Consider the following 20920-nt stretch of genomic DNA (forward strand, 5'->3'; position numbering starts at 1 on the left):
GCCAGGCTGTGTACTCTTCGAAGTAACCCCAGACGCTCGTGTGCCAGGCCGTGTGCTAGGTCATGTAACAGCCTGACTTGCAGCCCTTTGAAAGCTACAGGGGACACACGGATGAGACATATGCCTGTGTTTCTCCCCGTGTGGACGAAAATAAGCCATTTTACAAGCCATTTTTCTCACCCAATTTGTCATGCACCTATAACCAACTTTGCATATATAACCAAGCCATAATAAGGCATCCAAATCAAGCATAAACAAGATATATACATAAAGTATAGTTTCATACAAACAATATTCCCTTAGGCATCTCAAACGACAACATGTAAATTTGTTCAATCATATACCCTATTTGTCAAAAAATACTCAACTAAATTATAGGCACATTAGCATCAATACAAGACATTTGGTTACCTTACCAAAGCATACCAAATGGTACCAAATAACCACTTAATTACTAGCCTTAACATACATATATGTCTTCTATTGCAAAATACCAATTCACAACAAGTTATAAAACATATATAACATGCACATTCAACTATCATTTCCCCTTTCATCATTCAAACACATTAAGAAAATTATCAACCATATTAAGGCTAAATTTTACATGCCCAAAACTAAGCTCATAACATCATCAAATGCCAAATCACAAGCCAAACCAAATGACCATATTCACAATCAAACATATGGGCCAACATTAGCAAAAATACCTATACATGTCATTATAACAAAAATTAAATATCCAAAGGTACCAAAAGAGCCGGTGGATAGTGTGATATAGCTCCGACAAGCTTCCAAACCAAACGAGCTTCTGATTCTCTATAAAATACAAAAAATAACACAGAGTAAGCAGTTAAACTTAGTAAATTTGTATAACATAGAGTATAACTTACCATTTGGTCACATATTAGGTAAGTAAACAAAACATATCCTAACACAATTTGGCCAAGTTCCTAAGCACATGTTCACCAAACATAGCCATGCAAACACACACACACACACACACACACACATATATATAAGTCAATAATCATGAATGAACACAACAATTTATTAAATTCCATATACATATATCATCCATTTCATATATCTATATATCATGTAACATCATTTCCATGTATTTCATGTGTATACCTGTAATAGTTCATATCAAACTCATATCGTTTGATAACAGAACATTGCCTGTTGAACCATTTAGAATACCGTTGGATACCCGAGATAGCTCACACATAGTGTGCTAGCTCATATAACTGTAATCCGTCAATTTAGGTACATGTATGCTTATACGAGCTGTGAATTGGTATGCTTGTTTGAGCTAAATATTGGTATGCTCTTACGAGCTATAAATCAACATGCTCTCCCGAGCTATAAATAGGTAACCCTAATAACATGTCATTTGTATCTTACGGATTCCTATGGTTCAAATGGGGCTCGGTAATCATCATATGTCATTGGATATGCAATCAGTAATTATGTAGGACTATTCATAACATTATATATTTCAATTAAAAACATATAAACATGATTTAATTACACAAACTTACCTCGACGAGTACACGTAGATACGAAGGTGATTAATTCAAAACTTTCTCTTTGTCCCGATCTAACTCCGTACGGGGTATAACTGGATCTATACGGATAAATTTAACTCAATTCAACATATAATTCATTCAATTTAATCCAAAACATATTTTTGGAAAATTACCATTTTCCCCTATACTTTTAATTTTTTTTACAATATAATCCCTAGGCTCGAAAAATGAAATTCGTACAATTTTACCCCTATCCAAGCCTAGACGAATATCCTACAAGCTTATAGCAGCCCACACATTTCATTAATTCACAAAGTACACTATAAACATTTCACATTTTTTAATTTAATCCCTATTTGACAATTTCATCAAAAATCACTTAACTAAAGTTGTTTATCTAACAAAAAAACTAATCATTTTCTTCCAAAAATCATCAAAACTCATACACATTCATTAATTCTAAAACCCTAATACTTTAAAATTTTCACAAATTAGTCACTGGGCTAACTAGATTAAGCTACAACGACTCCAAAAATATAGAAATCATTAAAAACGGGCGAAAAGTACTCACATGCAAGGGAATGAATGTTGGCCGAATGTTGAAGCTTTGTTAATGGCTTCCTTAGGTGAAATTTTTTCAATGAAGAAAAAAAGATAGATGACATCTTTCTTTTACTTATTTTATTATAAGTTGTTTTATTAAATTACAAAATTAACCTTTAAAACCAATAAAAGATGACCATATTTGTCCAATATTAATATTAATGGTTTAGTTACCATATAAGGACTTCCACTTTAAAGTTTTATTGCTATTTAATACCTTTAGCTATTAGAACTCAACTTTTACACTTTACGCGATTTAGTCCTTTTTATCAAATTGAGCATGTAAACGGTAAAATTTCTTAACGAAATTTTTATACGGTATTAATATCATACTGTAGGAAATAAAATAATAATAAAATAAGTTTTTTGACTTTAGATTTGTGGTCCCAAAACCACTATTCTGATTTTACTAAAAACGAGCTGTTACAAGTCTCCCCCTAAATGGATTTTTGTCCTCGAAAATCTTTCCAGAAAAGAGGTTCGAATATTGCTTTTTCATAGCTTCATCGGGTTCCCAGGTGGCTTCTTCTATACCATGTCGTTGCCAAAGAACTTTTACTAAAGCTATGTTCTTGTTTATTAAATCTTTCACCTCTCGTGCCAGAATCTGATCAGTTCATCACTGTACGACATATCAGGCTAAATTTCTACATCCGTCAGAGAGATAACATGTAAAGGGTTAGATTGGTATCGTCGTAAAATAGACACGTGAAAGACATTATGAATCTTTTCTAGTTCTGGCTGTAAAGCTAATCGATACGCAATAGGTCCAATTCTTTCAATAATCTCATATGACCCAATAAATCGCGGACTTAGTTTTCTTGCGACCGAATCAAAGAACTTTCTTTCAAGGTGATACTTTCAAGAATACTCTGTCACTGACTTAGAACTCTATCTCTTTATGTTTAAGATCTGTATATGATTTCTGATGATCTAAAGTTGCTTTCAAACTATCTCGGATCACTTTTACTTTTTCTTCAGTCTCTCGAATCAAATAAATCTCGTGTATCTTTTTCTCACTGAGCTCAGTCCAATATAATGGAGTTCGGCACTTACGACCATACAGAGCCTCATACGGTGCCATCTATATACTCGATTGAAAATTGTTGTTGTACGTGAATTCTACCAATGACAAATATTTCTCCCAGTTGCTGTCAAACTCTAATACACAACAACGAAGCATATCTTTGAGAATCTGAATTACTCATTCGAATTGACCATCGATTTGAGGATGAAATGCAGTGCTAAAATGCAACAGCGTACCAAGAGCTTCCTGTAACTTTCTCCAAAAGCGATGTAAACCGCGGATCTCTATCCAAAATAATAGAGACTGACACTCCGTGTAATCTGACAATCTCAGAAACATATAACTCAGCCAATCTGTTAAGGGAGAAATCTGTATGTACCGAAATAAAATATGCAGACTTCGTCAAACATTCAACAATAACTCAAATGACATCTTTCTTTCTCGGAGATAGGGGTAAACCCGATACAAAATCCATAGTAACTCGATCCCATTTCCACTTCTATATCATCATTGGCTGTAATAATCTAAAAGATACCTAATGTGCAGCTTTAACTTGCTGACACACAAAGCATTTAGAGGCAAAGTCAGATATCTCACGTTTCATTCCCGACAACCAGTACATCTGTTTAAAATCACCATACATCTTATTACATCCCGGGTGAACAGACAAACTACCACTATGAGCTTCGTGTAAGATTTTCTGAATGAGTTCTGAACTCTTCAGTACACAAATTCAACCTTTGAACAGTAAGCCATCATATCCTATTTGAAATTCTAAATCAGAAGTCAACTCACACTATGCTTGTTGAGCTAACAAAGCGTCATCACATTTCTAAGCTTCAAAGATCTGCTGTAAAAACATCAGTCTAGCTTTCAACTTAGCTAAGATCAAACCATCATCAGATAATGCCAGTCGTGTATTCATCATTCGCAGAGCAAATAAATATTTTCTACTCAGAGCATCATCAACTACATTTGCTTTTCCCGGATGATAATCAATGATCAACTCATAATCTTTTAATAGTTCGAGCCATCTTTGCTATCTCAAATTCAAATCTTCTGTGACATTAGATACTTCAAAATTTTATGATCAGTAAATATATGACATTTTTCACCGAGCAAATGGTGTCGCCAAATTTTCAACGCAAACACAATGGTTGCCAACTCTAAGTCATGTGTTGGATAATTCTTTTCGTGCAACTTTAATTGTCTGGAAGCATAAGCGATTACTTTGACTTCCTGCATCAAAATACAACCTAAACCATTTAAAGATTTATCACTGAAAATCATGAATTCTTTACCTGATTCAGGTTGAACCAAAACTGGTGTCTCGATAACAGTGCTTTCAACTGATTGAAACTTTGTTGACATTCTTTTGACTATTCAAATTTCACATCGTTTTGTAAGAGTTGCGTCATCGGTGTAGCTATCATTGAAAACCCTTTAACAAACCTTTGGTAATAACCAGTTAATCCTAGAAAACTTTTGACTTTGGATACATTTCTTGGTGGTTTCCAATCAACAACTATTGAAATTTTACTCAGGTCAATTCTGATGCCTTCAGCAGATACTATATGTCCCAGAAAACTAACTTCTCGTAGCCAAACTCACATTTGTTAAATTTAGCAAACAATTTTTTATCTCGTAGAGTTTGTAACACAATCCTCAAGTGTTCAGCATGCTCAGACTCGTCTCGAGAATATATCAAAATGTCGTCAATAAATACCACAAAAAATCTGTCTAAATACAGTCTGAAAATTTTATTCATCAAATTCATAAATATTGTAGGTGTATTAGTTAAACCAAATAGCATCACAAGAAACTCGTAGTGTCCGTACCTGGTTCTAAATGCAGTTTTCGACACATCCAAATCTTTCACCCGTAGCTGATAGTAACTAGAAGGAAGATCAATGTTCGAGAATATTGCGACACCTTTCAACTGATCAAATAAATCGTCAATACGAGTCAGTGGATATTTGTTCTTGATTGTAACTTTGTTGAGGTGACGATAGTCTGTACACAATCTCATCGATCTGTCCTTTTTTTTAACGAACAGAACCGGTGCACCTCAAGGTGAAAAATTGGGTCGAGCAAAACCCCTATCTGTCAATTCATGGAGTTGTGCTTTCAACTCTTTTAATTCGGTAGGAGCCATTCTGTAAGGTGCTACCGATATCGGTGATGTCTCGAGTACTAGTTCAATAGAAAACTCAACCTCTCTGATCGGTGGTAATCCAGGTAACTCTTCCAAAAATACATCAGGATACTCGCAAACCACTAGCACTGACTCAAGCTTTGATTCAGACACTTTAGTATCCAACACATAAGTAAGATACACATCACAAACTTTTCTCACATATTTTTGCGCTAACATAGCTGATTCAATACGAAGTGTCTCACCGTTCTGACATTTCAATACAATAAGCTTTCGTCTATAATTCACAATAGTGTCGTGTAGAGTTAGCTAATCCGTGCCCAAAATTACATCAAATTTTTCAAATGGTAATAGCATCAAATCAGTTGGAAAATTGTAACCTCGAGTCATCAAAAGACAGTTCTTGCAGACTTTATCAACTAGTACATACCGACCTAGGGGGTTCGATACTTTAACCACGAATTCAGTAGACTCGATAGGTAAATTCTTACTAGACACTAAATTTGTGCACAGATATGAATGAGTGGATCCCGGATCAACCAAAGAAGTAATTGGTATCAAAAATAGAGAAAGTATCAGTAATAACATCTGGCGCAGAAGCATCCTCTCGTGTGCGAATAACATAAGCCCTAACTGATGCTCGTGCCTCGGATCTCACAATAGAAATTTTTGTAACACCACGACTACCACTCACATTTCTGGGATTATGAGGTGGTCTACCTCTCGCAGCAGTATTGCTCGGCTTCATGGTTTGAGCTTTTTCTTTCTTGGATTTCTCTGGGCAATCTCTAAGTAATGGTCTAAGAAACCACACCTGAAACATGCTCTGTTCTTTAATCGAAACTCACTATAATGTGGTTTCTTACAGTGCTTGCACTTGGGCCAAACATCTCTGACACTACCCACACTTGCTACAGATGTAGCTTGTGGCTTTGGACTAGAATGTATGGTACCTCTATCTTTACTAGAATAACCACAGAAGCTATAGAACGGTTGTGATATTCTTTTGATTTCTTTGATACTGACTGATATGACTTCCCAGTCGATCTCTTTCTCAAGTCTCTAGCTTCAAAATCAGCATGTCTTTTCTCTTTACATTGTTCCTTGGCTTTATGTGCTCGATCAACCAATACAACGAATTCTTTCAGCTCAAAAATTCCATCCAAAAGCTTTATGTCTTCGTCCAGCCCTTCTTCAAACCTCGTACACATAACAGTCTCGGTCGGAATACATTCTCGGGCATATTTTCTCAGTCTAACCAATTTTTGCTCGTACTCTGATACAGACATACAACCCTATTTGAGCTTAAGAAATTCTTTACGATTCTGATTCAAAAACCTCTGACTAATATATTTCTCTCGGAACTCAATTTGGAAGAATTTCCAAGTATTTCGTTCTCTTGGCACAACAAAAATTAACGTGTTCCACCTTTGGTAAGCCGAATCTTTCAATAATGATACCGCACATTTAACACACTTGGCAGGTGAACATGATAGCTCATTAAAAACCCTTTTTGTATTTTCTAACCAGAATTCAACTCACTCGGGATCATCTTCATTAGTAGCTCAGAATTCTTCAGTCCCGTACTTTTGTATCTTATCAACAGGTGGCTTATTAACTCGGATTGGTTTTAAACCTTGATAAATAATAGGGACCGATTGGGGAACAGGAGGGGTGGAGGTTGTTGAGTAGCCGGGTTCGTCCGTACAAACTCGGTAAACAATTCATTCATCATCTTAAGGAAGGTTTCCTTAGCCTCTCCCCCTCGGCCCTCAGATACGGGTCTTGTGCTGCTCGATGCTACTCCGTGAATGGAGGCTTGAGTGTTACTTTCTACTTCATCGGAGTCAGCTCAGTTGGATATCATTGTTATATTAAAAACATGTTTTAAAACGGTCAGGAGATATCACACTATCACATGTTATATAATGGCATGTATAGCTAGACTTGTACATGCTACGTTCTGTTCGAGAATCGACTAAACCGTAGCTCTGATACTAATAAATACAAGACCCCTAACCTGAATCTGTCACCAAAACAGGGTTATAGAGCGTTATTTCAATTTACAAATCAAATGGACAAAAATTTCAAACATTTCAAAACATATCAATATTGATATCAAAAACCAATCAAAATCATTCATATTGTCCCATATACGAGCCCTCGAGGCCCAAAATATACATTAGAAACAAGTTAGGACTAAATCAGAAGCTCAGAGAATTTTTCAGAAAATATTGAAAATTTTTAACACTGCAGGGGTCTCACGGCCGTGTGGCTAGGCCGTGTGACTTAGACGGCCAAGTGTCTCAAGCCATGTGGGCATTCGAAATAGGGACACACAGCCATGTCCCAGCCTGTGTCTGTGCCCGTGTAACTCTCTAACTTGGGTCACACGGCCAAGTCACACGCCCATGTGCCAGGCCATGTACCCTTCGAAGTAACCCCATATGCTCGTGTGCCAAGCCGTGTGCTAGGTCGTGTAACAGCCTGACTTGTAACCCTTTGAAAGCTACAGGGGACACTCGGCTGAGACACACGCCCGTGTCTCTGCTCGTGTGGACGAAAATTGGCCATTTTACAAGCCATTTTTCTCACCAATTTGTCATTTACCTATAACCAACTTTGCATATATAACCAAGCTATAATAAGGCATCCAAATCAAGCATAAACAAGATATATATATATATATATATAAGGTATAGTTTCATACAACCAATATGCCCTTAGGCACCTCAAATGACAATATGTAAATATGTTCAATCATGCACTCTATTTGTCCAAAATACTCAACTAAATTATAGGCACATTAGCATCAATACAAGACATTTGGTTACCTTACCAAAGCATACCAAATGGTACCAAATAACCACTCAATTACTAGCCTTAACATACATATATGTCTTCTATAGCAAAATACCAATTCACAACAAGTTATAAAACATATATAATATGCACATTCAACTATTATTTCCCATTCATCATTCAAACACATTAAGAAAATTATCAACCATATTAGGGTTAAAATTTACATGCCCAAAACTAAGCTCATAACATCATCAAGTGCCAAATCACAAGCCAAACCAAATGACCATATTCACAATCAAACATATAGGCCAACATTAACCAAAATACCTATACATGTCATTATAACAAAAATTAAATATCCAAAGGTACCAAAAGAGCCAGTGGATAGTGTGATATAGCTCCAGCAAGCTACCAAAATACCTATACACACATACACACACACACACAAGTTAATAATCATGGATAAATATGACAATTATACATATATCATCCATTTCATATATCTCTCTCTATATATATATCATGTAACATCATTTCCATGTATTTCATGTGTATACCTGTAATAGTTCGTATCAAACTCATATCATTTTGTAACAGAACATTTATTGTTGAACCGTTTAGAAAACCGTTGGATACCCGGGATAGCTCACACATAGTATGGTAGCTCATATTACTGTAATTTGTCAATTTAGGTAGCTCATATTACGAGCTGTGAATAGGTATGTCATTTGAACTGAAGATCGGTATGCTCTCTCGAGTTATAAATCGATAACCCTAATGACATGTCATTTGTATCCTATGGATTCCTATGGTTCAAATAGGGCTCAGTAATCGACGTATGTCTTTGGATATGCAAATGATAATTATGTAAGACAATTCATAACATTATATATTTCAATTAAGAACATATAAACACGATTTAATTACACGAACTTACCTCGACGAGTACACGTAGATACGGAGGCGATTAATTCGAGACTTTCTCTTTACCCCAATCTAACTCCATGCGAGGTCTAACTGGATCTATATGGCTAAATGTAACTCAATGCAACATCTAATTCATTCAATTAAATCCAAAACATATTTTTGGAAAAATTATCAATTTTCCCTATACTTTTAATTTCTTTGGAATATAATCCCTAGGCTCAGAAAATAAAATTCACACAATTTTACCCCTATCCAAGCCTAGCCGAATATCCTACAAGCTTATTAGAGCCCACACATTTCATTAATTCACAAATTACGCTATAAAAATTTCACATTTTTTAATTTAATCCCTATATGACAACTTCATCAAAAATCACTTAACTAAAGTTGTTTATCTAACAACAACTAATCATTTTCTTCCAAAAATCATCAAAACTAATACACATTCGTTAATGATAAAACCCTAATACTTTAACAGTTTCACAAATTTGTCCCCAGGCTAGCTAGATTAAGCTACAATGACTCCATAAACATTGAAATAATTAAAAATAGACGAAAAATACTCACAAGAAAGGGAATGAATGTTGGCCAAATGTTGAAGATTTGTTAATGGCTTTCTTAGGTGAAATTTTGGCAATGAAAAAAGAAAGAAATATGATGTCTTTCTTTTACTTATTTTATTATAAGTTGTTTTATTAAATTATAAAATTAACCTTTAAAACCATTAAAAAGATTACCATCTTTGTCCATTATTAATATTAATGGTATAATTACCATATAAGGACTTCCACTTTAAATTTATATAGCTATTTAATACATTTAGCTATTACAACTCAACTTTTGCACTTTACGTGATTTAGTCATTTTATCAAATTGAGCATGTAAACGGTAAAATTTCTTAACAAAATTTTTATACAAGATATTAGTATCATACTGTAAGCAATAAAATAATAATAAAATAAAATTTTCAACTTCAAAATTGTGGTCCCAAAACCACTGTTCTGATTTTACTAAAAATGGGCTATTACAGATATAGTATTATCCAGATAAATGATAGAGAATGCATTGAAGTCGAGAAAAAGAGATGACCCTTTAGCACGAAGAGAGGTGTCATTGGGAAGAATAAGGAAGTACAAACACAAACAATCGCATCGGGTGGATACCCGTACTCTTACTTTTTGTACCCAAGCCCAATACCTCCACGACCTAAATACCTGCCTGTAAATGCTACCAATACTTCACCATTTATCTATTGTCCACCTGTATCATTTACAAATCTCCCATGTTAACTATGCCAACCTGATCCCCACAGACCCAAGCTCCATTAAGGTCGCCACAGGAGAAGCCTGTGTTTGATCCAATTCCTATCTCCTACGCAGAAATTTTTCCAATTCAAGTAGAGAAGCACCTCTTTGTACGTACACACAAGGAACCAATGCAACTGCTATTTCCAAAGTGGTATGATGCCAATGCTCAATATGAGTATCACTTTAGCAATCCAGGTCATACCATCGAGAACTGCTTAGCGTTAAAATATAATGTGCAAGATCTTATAAAGGCGGGAAATATATATTTCCAGTTAGAGAATGCACCAAATGTTAACATGAATATGTTACCAAACCACAATCAAACATTTAATGCTATAACTGAAGAAAATAGCCTTCAAAGGAGAAAATTGAAAGAAATTACAACCCCACTCGAACGACTCTTCAACATTTTGAGAAAGTCAAATCTAATTCACGGTAAGCCACCCAGGTCTGTAATGGGAATTGGTATGGATCAAATCTGAAAATTCCACTAAGGAGCTTGAGGACACTATATCCAAGTTTGCCCAATGTTTAAGGAACATATACAGTGTCTCTTAAATTCTTTCCAGCTAGAGATATAAGACGGTGTTAAGACCAATGAGATAAACACGTTAGATGTAAAACCTGTCACCATCGTATATGAAAAAAAAACCCCTACTGGAAAAGAGTCTACCTCAAAGGCCGTATACGATGGTGTGTTGGTCATCAGGGTTCCCGGCCCTTTTAAGTATGGAGATGACCAATGAGTTCCTTAGAGATATGATTTTGACGTGGTTAGGTTTGATGCCTCCAACATCTCAAGAGTTAGTGGCATAACTCAGGGCGAACATTGTTACAAGCTAGACACAGTGGGGAAAGAACCCCATGGTAAAGAAGTGATTTCAGAAAATCAACCAGAAATTGGCGATAAAGAAGCCGATAAGGAAACGATGGATAACCAAAAGATAGAAGTTGAGAATGATGAAGTTAAAAAATTTTTGTGTCTAGGGTCCTGATCGACAATGGGTCATCGATCAATGTCCTACTTTTGTCAACATTGTCCAAGCTGCTTGTGGACATCTCATACATGGTATAGAGCCTTTTAGTGGTGCGAGCTTTTGATGGCACCAAAAGAAGTGTGATTGGCGAAATAGAGATTCCCTTGTTGGTAGGAATCATTAATTTCTTTATTCGCTTTCAGGTGATGGATATAACGCCTTCTTATAGTATGTTATTGGGACACCCTTGGATTCATTCGGCTGAGGTGGTACCATCGTCCTTCTATCAAAGATTAAAATTTGTAGTCGATTAGAATTTGTACATCATGCAAGGTGAAGAGGACCTGGTGGAAGCTAGCTTGCCAAATTCTCCATTCATAGAAGTGGATGATGATGCAATAGAGAGTTCTTTCTAGACCTTTGAGGTTGCCATTGCATCTTACGTGGCAGAGGGAATACGGGCCCCTAAGCCTCTTGTGCCATGAACGGTGAACATGTTATTTGCCCAAAAAGTAGGGAAGGGTTGGAAAATCCACTTAGGTTTGGGAAAAGACCTACAAGGTATCTCAGAACCCGTTTTTGTTCCTACTCAAAAGGATACAAGAGGATTGGGATATAAGCCCACGAGGGAGGTGTTGGAACGCCGGCACCCCTACAGCGTAACGAAAAAATAAAACATCCGACGATTCTAACCATGGATCCATGTGTGAGGAACGAATCGGGGTGAAATAAAGGTTTCAAAATTATCGAATCTTTATTTTGAGTAGACAGTGATGCCTCGGCAACGACTAATCTGATCTATTATCGACCCAATCCGCAATCTATCGTGACTCTGGCCCCTACGTAATCCACCTAGTTGACAATGAACGGAAGGAATCTCGAAAACTGTTTTGGAAAAGACTTTGCTTTGACGTCTGCTAAACTCATTAAGCAAAGAAAAAACGGGATTTTATATCTATTTTTTAGGTTTTCTAGAAATTAAATAAATATAAAAATGTTTTTAAACCGAAAATTATAATTACATTAATTATAATAATGATTTCAGTAAACTATATATTTATTTGAATTTATATACGAACCAAATTCATGTTCTCATTATGCGTACAATAGCCTTGTACATATAATGTATTCGATATTTGATTACCCAATTAAATTAATTCTATAATTAATTTAATTCAAGCGACAACCAAACACAATACCAACTATGTTTTATTCTGTTCATTTCAACTATAGGGTGTGTCCCTGTAGGTTCTTGTAACGTTAGCAGTAATACTAGAACGAATTCAATGCTATAAACAATGAGTGGCACCTAGCAATGCATCATTGCTACCTTAGTTATAAGAAATCATGATGCGACATAACCTTTTTATGATTAACCTTTTATGCAATAATCCTTAAGTCCTTTATCTCTGGATTGGACACAAGTCATAGAATAGTCACACTTGCATAGTCCATTCCATGTTCCTTGATATATTAAGTAGACTATGATATACAAATAAGTATGACATCTCATATCAGCTTATTTGAGCATGGCCATGCATTTCTAGTCTCACTCAATCAAATGACCTAAGATATTACTCCCATTATGTAGGAGGGACTTATCCTATATCGATCAACCGTATCCCTTTACACAGATCGAGGTATATCCAACATCAGCCTTTATAGAACAACCAATTACAGTGTACGTTTGACTGTATCAAAATATACAACTCATGATGTTGGGATTATGATGATCTCAAGTCTGAGGATCATATACATATTAATCACTATGAGTAATGTTGTGACAAATTACATAATAATCCAAGAAACATACTCATAAAGGGTGTTGTTCTCTAACACACATATTCATGCATCGATTTTGACATTCCATATCAATGACAACTCTTTATCATCAATCAACTACATGTTAGTCTTAATGTATTATTGCTGTCCTAGCCAAAAATAATACTTGACTAAGGACCTTTTAAGAATAATCAAGTATGTTATTACAACCATCTTATGATTGATCTTTGGGCATACTCTAATAGGAGGATGTCGAGAGGATGTGTAAAGAGCGGAGAGTACAGAGGTTGGCCCGAATGGCTGGAAAGAAGGTGGTGGAACCTCTTTTGATTTGTCCTCCACTATCTTAGACCTTTTATTTAGTAGGATTCGAGCACAAGGAAAGGACCCCGGTCAAGTTAATGATTAATGGAGATGCAGTGGATCTAAACATGATTGGTGATAGGGTGCTGATGTCAAGAGACTGGGTTCGTTACGACCCTTCCACCTTGGACAACTGGCGGCTCATACTTTTATTTGCTATCATTGAGTCCTCCGAGATGTAATCATTTTTAAGAGTTTTATATAAAAGTTTAATATCGTTTAGTTAATTTAATTTCCTTCAAAAATCCATGTAAAATTGTTTTCTCTTTAATAAAATTAGATTTGGATCATGTCCCTAGTCACTTTTATTCATTTAATTGTTTCATTCATATACCAATATACATACTTATAATTATTTCAGGGATATACCTCATGAATTGATAAATGATCCAAATGACATCTTTGAATCAAATTCTCATAATTATTTTCACTATAACGATCATGGGACAGAAGAGGAGGAAGTTATACCAGATGAGTTTTTGAGGCTACTTGAACAAGAAAAGAAGCTTATAGAACTCTACTTGGAGGGAATAAATTTAATCAATCTAAGTGATGATGAGGCACGAAAGGAAATTAGGATTAGAACCACTCTCATGCCAAAGCAAAGTCAATTGTTTAAGGATCTACTTGTTGAGTTCTCAGAGATGTGTTTGCATAGTCATACCAAGATATGACGAGTTTGGACACCAATATCGTGGAACACAGGCTACCTTTGAAATCAGATTTGAAGCCCGTATACCAGAAGTTGAGAAGGATGAAACCTGAGATTCTGTTGAAGATTAAAGAAGAGGTCAAGAAACAATTCGATACGGGATTTCTGGAAGTAGCTAAATACCCAGAGTGGGTGGCGAATATAGTACCAATGCCTATAAAGGATGGGAAAGTCAGAATGTGCGTCGATTATAGAGATTTGAACCGAGCTAGCCCCAATGATAATTTTTTGTTACCTTACATAGACCCACTAATGGATAACACTGCTAAACATTGTGTTTTCTCTTTCATGCATGGATTCTCGGGGGTATAATTAAATTAAAATAGTGAGGGAGGACATGGAAAAGACTACATTCATCATGACCTAGGGAATTTTTTGTTATAAGGTCATGCCGTTTGGTTTAAAAAATGTTGGGGCCATAGTGACACTGTTTCATGACATGATGCATAATGAGATTGAATTTTATGTTGACGATATGACAGAAAAGTTCGTTAGGGATGAAAGTCATGTGGAAAACCTCTGCAAACTATTTGAAAGATTGAGGAAATGCAAATTGAGATTGAATCTAGCAAAACGTACTTTCAGGGTAAAGTTAGGGAAACTGTTGGGTTTTATAGTGAGTGAACAAGGATTGAAATAGATCCAGATAAGGTTCGAGCAATTCAAGATTTGACACCCTCTAAAACTCAAAAAGAGGTAAGAGTTTTTGGGACAGTTAAATTACGTGTCTCGTTTCATCTTACAGTTGACGGATAAATGTGATCCCATCTTCAAGCACTTATGTAAGGATAGTGATGGTGAATGGACTGAAGATTGTCAAAAAGCATTCAAGAAAGTAAAAGAGTATTTGGCTCAGCCACCAATTTTGATTCCCCAGGTGCCAGGAACACATTTGATTTTGTATTTGGTAGTGTTGGATAATTCTATAGGTTGTGTTCTAGTGCAATAAGATGGTTCAAACAAGAAAGAACAAGCAATCTGTTATCTGAGTAAGAAGTTCACGGAATATGAAGTCAAGTATTCCCATCTAGAAAAGATGTGTTGTGCTTTAACATGGACTGCGTTTCGACTAAGACAATACATGTTGTATCACACCACCTTCCTTTTCGTAAAGTTTGACCCTTTGAAGTACATTTTCAAGAAGCCATCATTGTCAGAGAGAGTTGCTCATTGGCAAGTGGTATTGTTCGAGTATGACATCGTCTACGTATCCCAAAAGGTTATAAAAGGAAGCATAGTCACGGAATTTCTGGTGGATCGTGCGAAAGATGAATACGAGCCCATGAGTTTTGATTTTCCAAATGAAGAGATCATGTCAATTTCGAAGTGCGAAGAAGAGATTTAGAGGGTGTATTTTGATGGAGCATTCACCATGATAGGGCATGGGATTGGTGCAGTACTAATCTCCCCAAGTGGCCGGTACTTTCCTGCTACAGCTAAACTGATGTTCACCTGTACGAAAAATGTAGTTGAATACGAGGCATGCATTTTGACACTTCAAGTCGCCATTGAGAAAAATGTCAGAGTTGAAAAGTTTTTGGTGACTCATTAGTTGTTTACCAATTAAGAGGAGAACGGGAAAAAAAGGATTCCAAGCTGATTCACTATCAAACATATGTGCATGAGATGATAAAAGAGTTTGATGATGTCCAATTTTGTCATTTGCCAAGAGAAGAAAACCAGTTAGCAGATGCATTAGCTACTCTAGTCCCCATGTTCAAAGTAGGATCCAAAACAGAAATGCAACCTATACAGCTAATGGTCAAGGACTCGCCGGTCTACTACGCGGGAGTAGAATCAGGAGCGGATGGGAAACCATGGTATGTTGACATTAAGCGGTATTTGCAATACTAGCAATACCCGGATTGCACCTCAGAAAATGATAAACGAATAATTAGGAGGCTGAATATGGGTTTCTTTTTAGAAGATGAGTTTTTGTACAAAAGAGGACGGTACCAAACCTTGTTGAGATGTGTCGACACATAAGAGGTGAATCATATAACGAAAAAAAAAATCTATAATGGAGTATGTGGAGCACATAGTAATGGACATATGATGGTAAGGCAAATCATGAGGGCTAGATATTTCTGGTTGATGTTGGAATGAGATTATTTAAATTATGCTCGAAAATGTCATAAATGCCAAATTTATGTAGACATTATTAACGCTCCTCCTACCAATCTTCATATCTTGGTACCTCCTTGGCCGTTCTCAATAAGGGGCATGGATGTTATTGGCCCCATCACACCAAAGGCGTCAAACGGACATCGCTTCATCTTTGTAGTGATTGATTATTTCACCAATTGGGTCAAAGTCACTTCATATGCCAATGCAACTAGACCAGTGATCTACAAATTTATGAAAAAAGAGGTCATTTGTCGGTATGGATTACTAGAAAGAATTATCTCAAACAATGCCAAGAACTTCAACAATTCCTTGAAAGAAGAGGTTTGCATACAATTTAAGATCAACCATTACAATTCTGTGCCATATCATCAAAAAATGAATGGGTCAGTCGAGGCTGCAAACAAGAATACCAAGAAGATCATTTCCAAGACAGCGGAAACGTATAGGGATTGGCATGAGAAACTCTTTTTTGCTCTCTATGCATATTGCACATCAGTGAGGACTTCAACCAGAGCTACTCCATTTTCATTAGTGTATGGCATGGAGGTCGTTTTACCTATCGAGGTGCAAATTCTATCTCTATAAGTGTTAAGGGAGGTGCGACTGGAGGAGGCTGAATGGATGTAAGAGAGATGGAGAAGTTGAATTTAATTAAGGAAAAAAGGTTAGCAGCTTTATGTCATGGCCAGTTGTATCAGCAAGGAGTGATGAAGGCCTATAACAAGAAGGTGTGACCAATGCTGTTCAGTGAAGGGGACTTGGCACTGAAGAAGATTTTGCCATATGTTTATATTCATCAAGAAAATGGACACTAGAATTGGAGGGCCCGTACGTGGTGAAGAAAGCTTTCTCTAGTGGAGCATTGATTCTCGCTGAAATGGAAGAAGCCAAGATGTCAAACTCTGTAAATTCTGATGAAGTGAAAAAATACTTTGCTTAAAAAATAAGCCTGATTGTTCTTAAAGAGTTATTCACATTAAGTAATATTGAGTATTTCTGTTTTGCTTTTCTTTGTGCATCATGTTTGAGGTTACGTTTTGCTTTGGAATCTTACATTCTCCTTAAGGTTAATTACTTAATAAGTTGGTCATGTTCAAAGTGACGAATGAAATTTTTGAAATATCCTTCACTTGAAGAAAATTTCATCATTTGTTAACCACTTTGGGCCATCTTGTTTGTTCAAAATTGACCCTTACTGAAGGATCACCCTTCACGTTGAAGGATAAATTGTGAGGTTTTGAGTATGGATCAATGATTTGACAACATTGTGAGGCAAACATAAGATTATGCACAATTCAAATTGAAAAGATGGGCACATTCCCAAGAATGACCTTTGTGAAGAGATTAACAATATTTTGAAATGATAAATGGCATTCTTTTGTTCTCCCCGTCACTTGGAGAAAATTATATCCCTTGCTACTCCATTTTGAGCCTAATGTATCTTCTTTCTGAACCCTGATTAAAGTCATCCATCAAACATTATGGATTGACAAGAAAGATCATAAAAATGAAAGAAAAATTCTAAATTCTTGATCTCATTCCGAAAAAAGAAAAAAGAAGGAATAGAGAAAGCGAATAAGAAACAAAAAAAGAAAGGAAATAGAAAGGAGTAAGAATGAAGAAAAGTGATTGGGAGATGGAAGGAGCAATAAAAAATTCAAAAGAACTCCTCATGGTTTCTATACTCTTTCACATTATATATATATTAGCCTGGAAAACCTTTCTCTGATTGACCCTTAACCTTTAGACCACGTTACAACCTTTAAAAGACCATTTTTGATCGAATATATTTGTTCAAATCAAGAAGTTAATCCTTGGTAAATTGTGACGTCTTCAAGAGCATAAAAGAAGGATATGAACTCTAGGGTGAAAACCCAGAAATGAGTAGTCTAGAGAGATCTAAAAAAAAGATATTAGATGCCCTAGAGAATAATGAAGATTTTTAGAGGAAATTGATCCTTCGGTGCGGGCCCAAAAGTCATCTATTTGAGCCTATTTTAACCCTTTCTTTGGCACCCAAACTCTAGTCGACATTATAACCTTGAAATAAGTTCATCTCTGATTGCTCATGGCCGGTTAAAATTAGGGAATTAATATACTTGGAGAATGTAAGAGTCTATAGAAAGAAGATTTTGCTTAAATCAAGAAAAAAAGAAAAAAGAAAAAGGGAAAAACAATAAAACAAAAAGGAAACAAAAAATAGAGAGAGAGCAAGAGAAAGGAACTATATTGAAGACTATCTACTTTAAGATGCAATTTTGCAAAAGAGCATGGTACATGGTTTAGAGTCGAAACAGTCCAAAGTCAGGAAAAGGAAATTCGGCTTCACGAGAATTAACGAGTTGACTCTCGATGCAAGAAATTTTGTTTCAAGTGTGGATTTATGAAATCCGTAGTACCAAGTTTTTTAAGTGAATTATCATTTGAGAATTTAATTTACGAGTCATAAAATCAATTTGAAATTTGTTAAGGTGATATCCATGGAATTTGATTTTCATGATCTGTTGTGTGTGGATAGGGATTTGATCTTTTACAACCTAAAAACATGATTCTCAAAATGATTACCTTTTATGAAAAATTCAAGAAATGGAGAAAGGGAAACATTCATTGCATTTAGAGGCCCAAGTGTGGAACTCCATTTACTTTTCATTGCATTTAGAGGCTCGGGCGTAGAGGTCCATTTACTTTTCATTGCATTTAGAGGCCTAGGGTAGAGGTCCATTTACGTTTTATTACATTTAGAGGCCTAGGTGTGGAGTTCCATTTACTTTTCATTGCATTTAAAGGCCCAGATGTGTGGAGTTCCATTGACTTTTCATTACATTTAGAGGTCTAGGTGTGGAGGTCCATCTACTTTTCATTACATTTAAAGGCTCAGGTGTGGAGGTTCATTTACTTTTCATTGCATTGTATATGAAGGCACAGGTGTTAGGTCTATTTACATTTCTTCTACATTCTCATTTCACAGATTTGGTTGTGAGGTCTATCTTGGTTTACTCTTTATGTTTTGATGGTTTGGTATCTACTTTTCTAGTATTGGATAACGTAATATATTTTGATCTGTTTCGATTTTGGTAATTGCGAAATTTTGTTATTCCTTTTACTGTGATGTTGAGTGAGATTTGATAGTGGTTAGGTGTCTACGTCTTTGTACATTCCTTGCTATGCAAGCCAGGAATAAAGAGGGGCAGCTGTAGACACCCATCTTTGTCCGAGACCAATTGGAGGCCTATTTAAATTTTTGTTCTCTCTTGGGCCGTTCGAAGCCCACCCGATTTTGGTCAAATTGAGACATTTGTTTTTCTTTTATTTTTCTTTCCTTTTTGGGCCTATCAAGGGCCCAAATTATTATTATTATTATTATTATTACTGCTACTACTACTATTACTACTATTATGAAATATTATTATTATTATTATTATTATTATTATTACTATTATTATTATTATTATCATTTTTTACAAATAAACAAGATTAAAAAACAATATATATAGATGAAATGAAATGAAAGAAAAGGGAAGGGAGGCTTTTCATATTTTTTCTTAAAAAATGGTTAAAAAAACAACAACAACAACAACAACAACAAGCATTCTAGTTTCTTTTTTTTTCTTTTCTTCTTTTCCTTTTTTTTTTGCCATATACATATCTTGAGGGATCAAGTTTGGGCTCTGATGAAGGGGATGTCACCGGAACGTCAGTCCTCTGCCCCTATGAGCCTCAAAAATCCCCTTTTTTTCCCTTCCCCTTTCTAAAATAAATGTTTTTTTTATAAAAAAAAGTCTTGATCTTGTGAAAAATTTTGATTTTTTAAAAGGAGAAAGTTTAGATTTTAAAATAAAATATGTTTTTTAGTCATATTAAAGGAAAAATTTAAATTCTTAAAACAAAGTTTTGATCTTTTCAACTATTTGAAATAAAGTTTTGATTTTTAAGAAAATAGTGATTTTTTTTAAAAGAGAAAGTTTAGATTTTAAAATAAAAATATGTGTTTTTAGTCTTTTTAAAGGACAAAGTTTAAATTTTTAAAATAAAGTTTTGATCTTTTTCAACTATCTCGAATTTTTTTTTGATTTTTAAGAAAAGTAGAGATTTTTTTAAAGAAAACTTTGATTTTGCAAAATAAAAATAAAAAATTCTAGCCACTACACGCAGTGACTCCACTACTGGAGGCAGGAGAGCCGTTGGGCTTTCCGATAGTGGAGCCATGGCCAACATAGTAGGAGGAAGAAAAAGAGGAAAATGTTTTCTTTTTCTTTTTCTTTTCTTTCTTTAAAAATGAGGTTAAAATGAAAGAATAAATAGTTTTTTTTTTCATTTACAGGTGCCAGAAATGGGTAACTTATTCCCACCCCATTACTTTTTAAATTTACAAAAAATATCTCATTTTTTGCAGCACCGCCCTCACTCTCTAGCCTATTAACACCCATAACCTTTTTTTTTGGTGAGAAAAAGAAACTTACAAAACTAAGTTACTGAATTGTAAAATAAATTACAAAGATTCTTCTCTTTATTAGTTTTGATGAGTGTTGAGACTGCTTCTGGGGGGTTTCAATTAGTAAAAGATCTTTCTTTTCTCTAAAGGCCAGTTTGGTTATAAGATTAG

This window comes from Gossypium raimondii, chromosome 6 (assembly GCF_025698545.1).
Source record: "Gossypium raimondii isolate GPD5lz chromosome 6, ASM2569854v1, whole genome shotgun sequence".
NCBI classification, from domain to species: Eukaryota; Viridiplantae; Streptophyta; class Magnoliopsida; order Malvales; family Malvaceae; genus Gossypium; species Gossypium raimondii.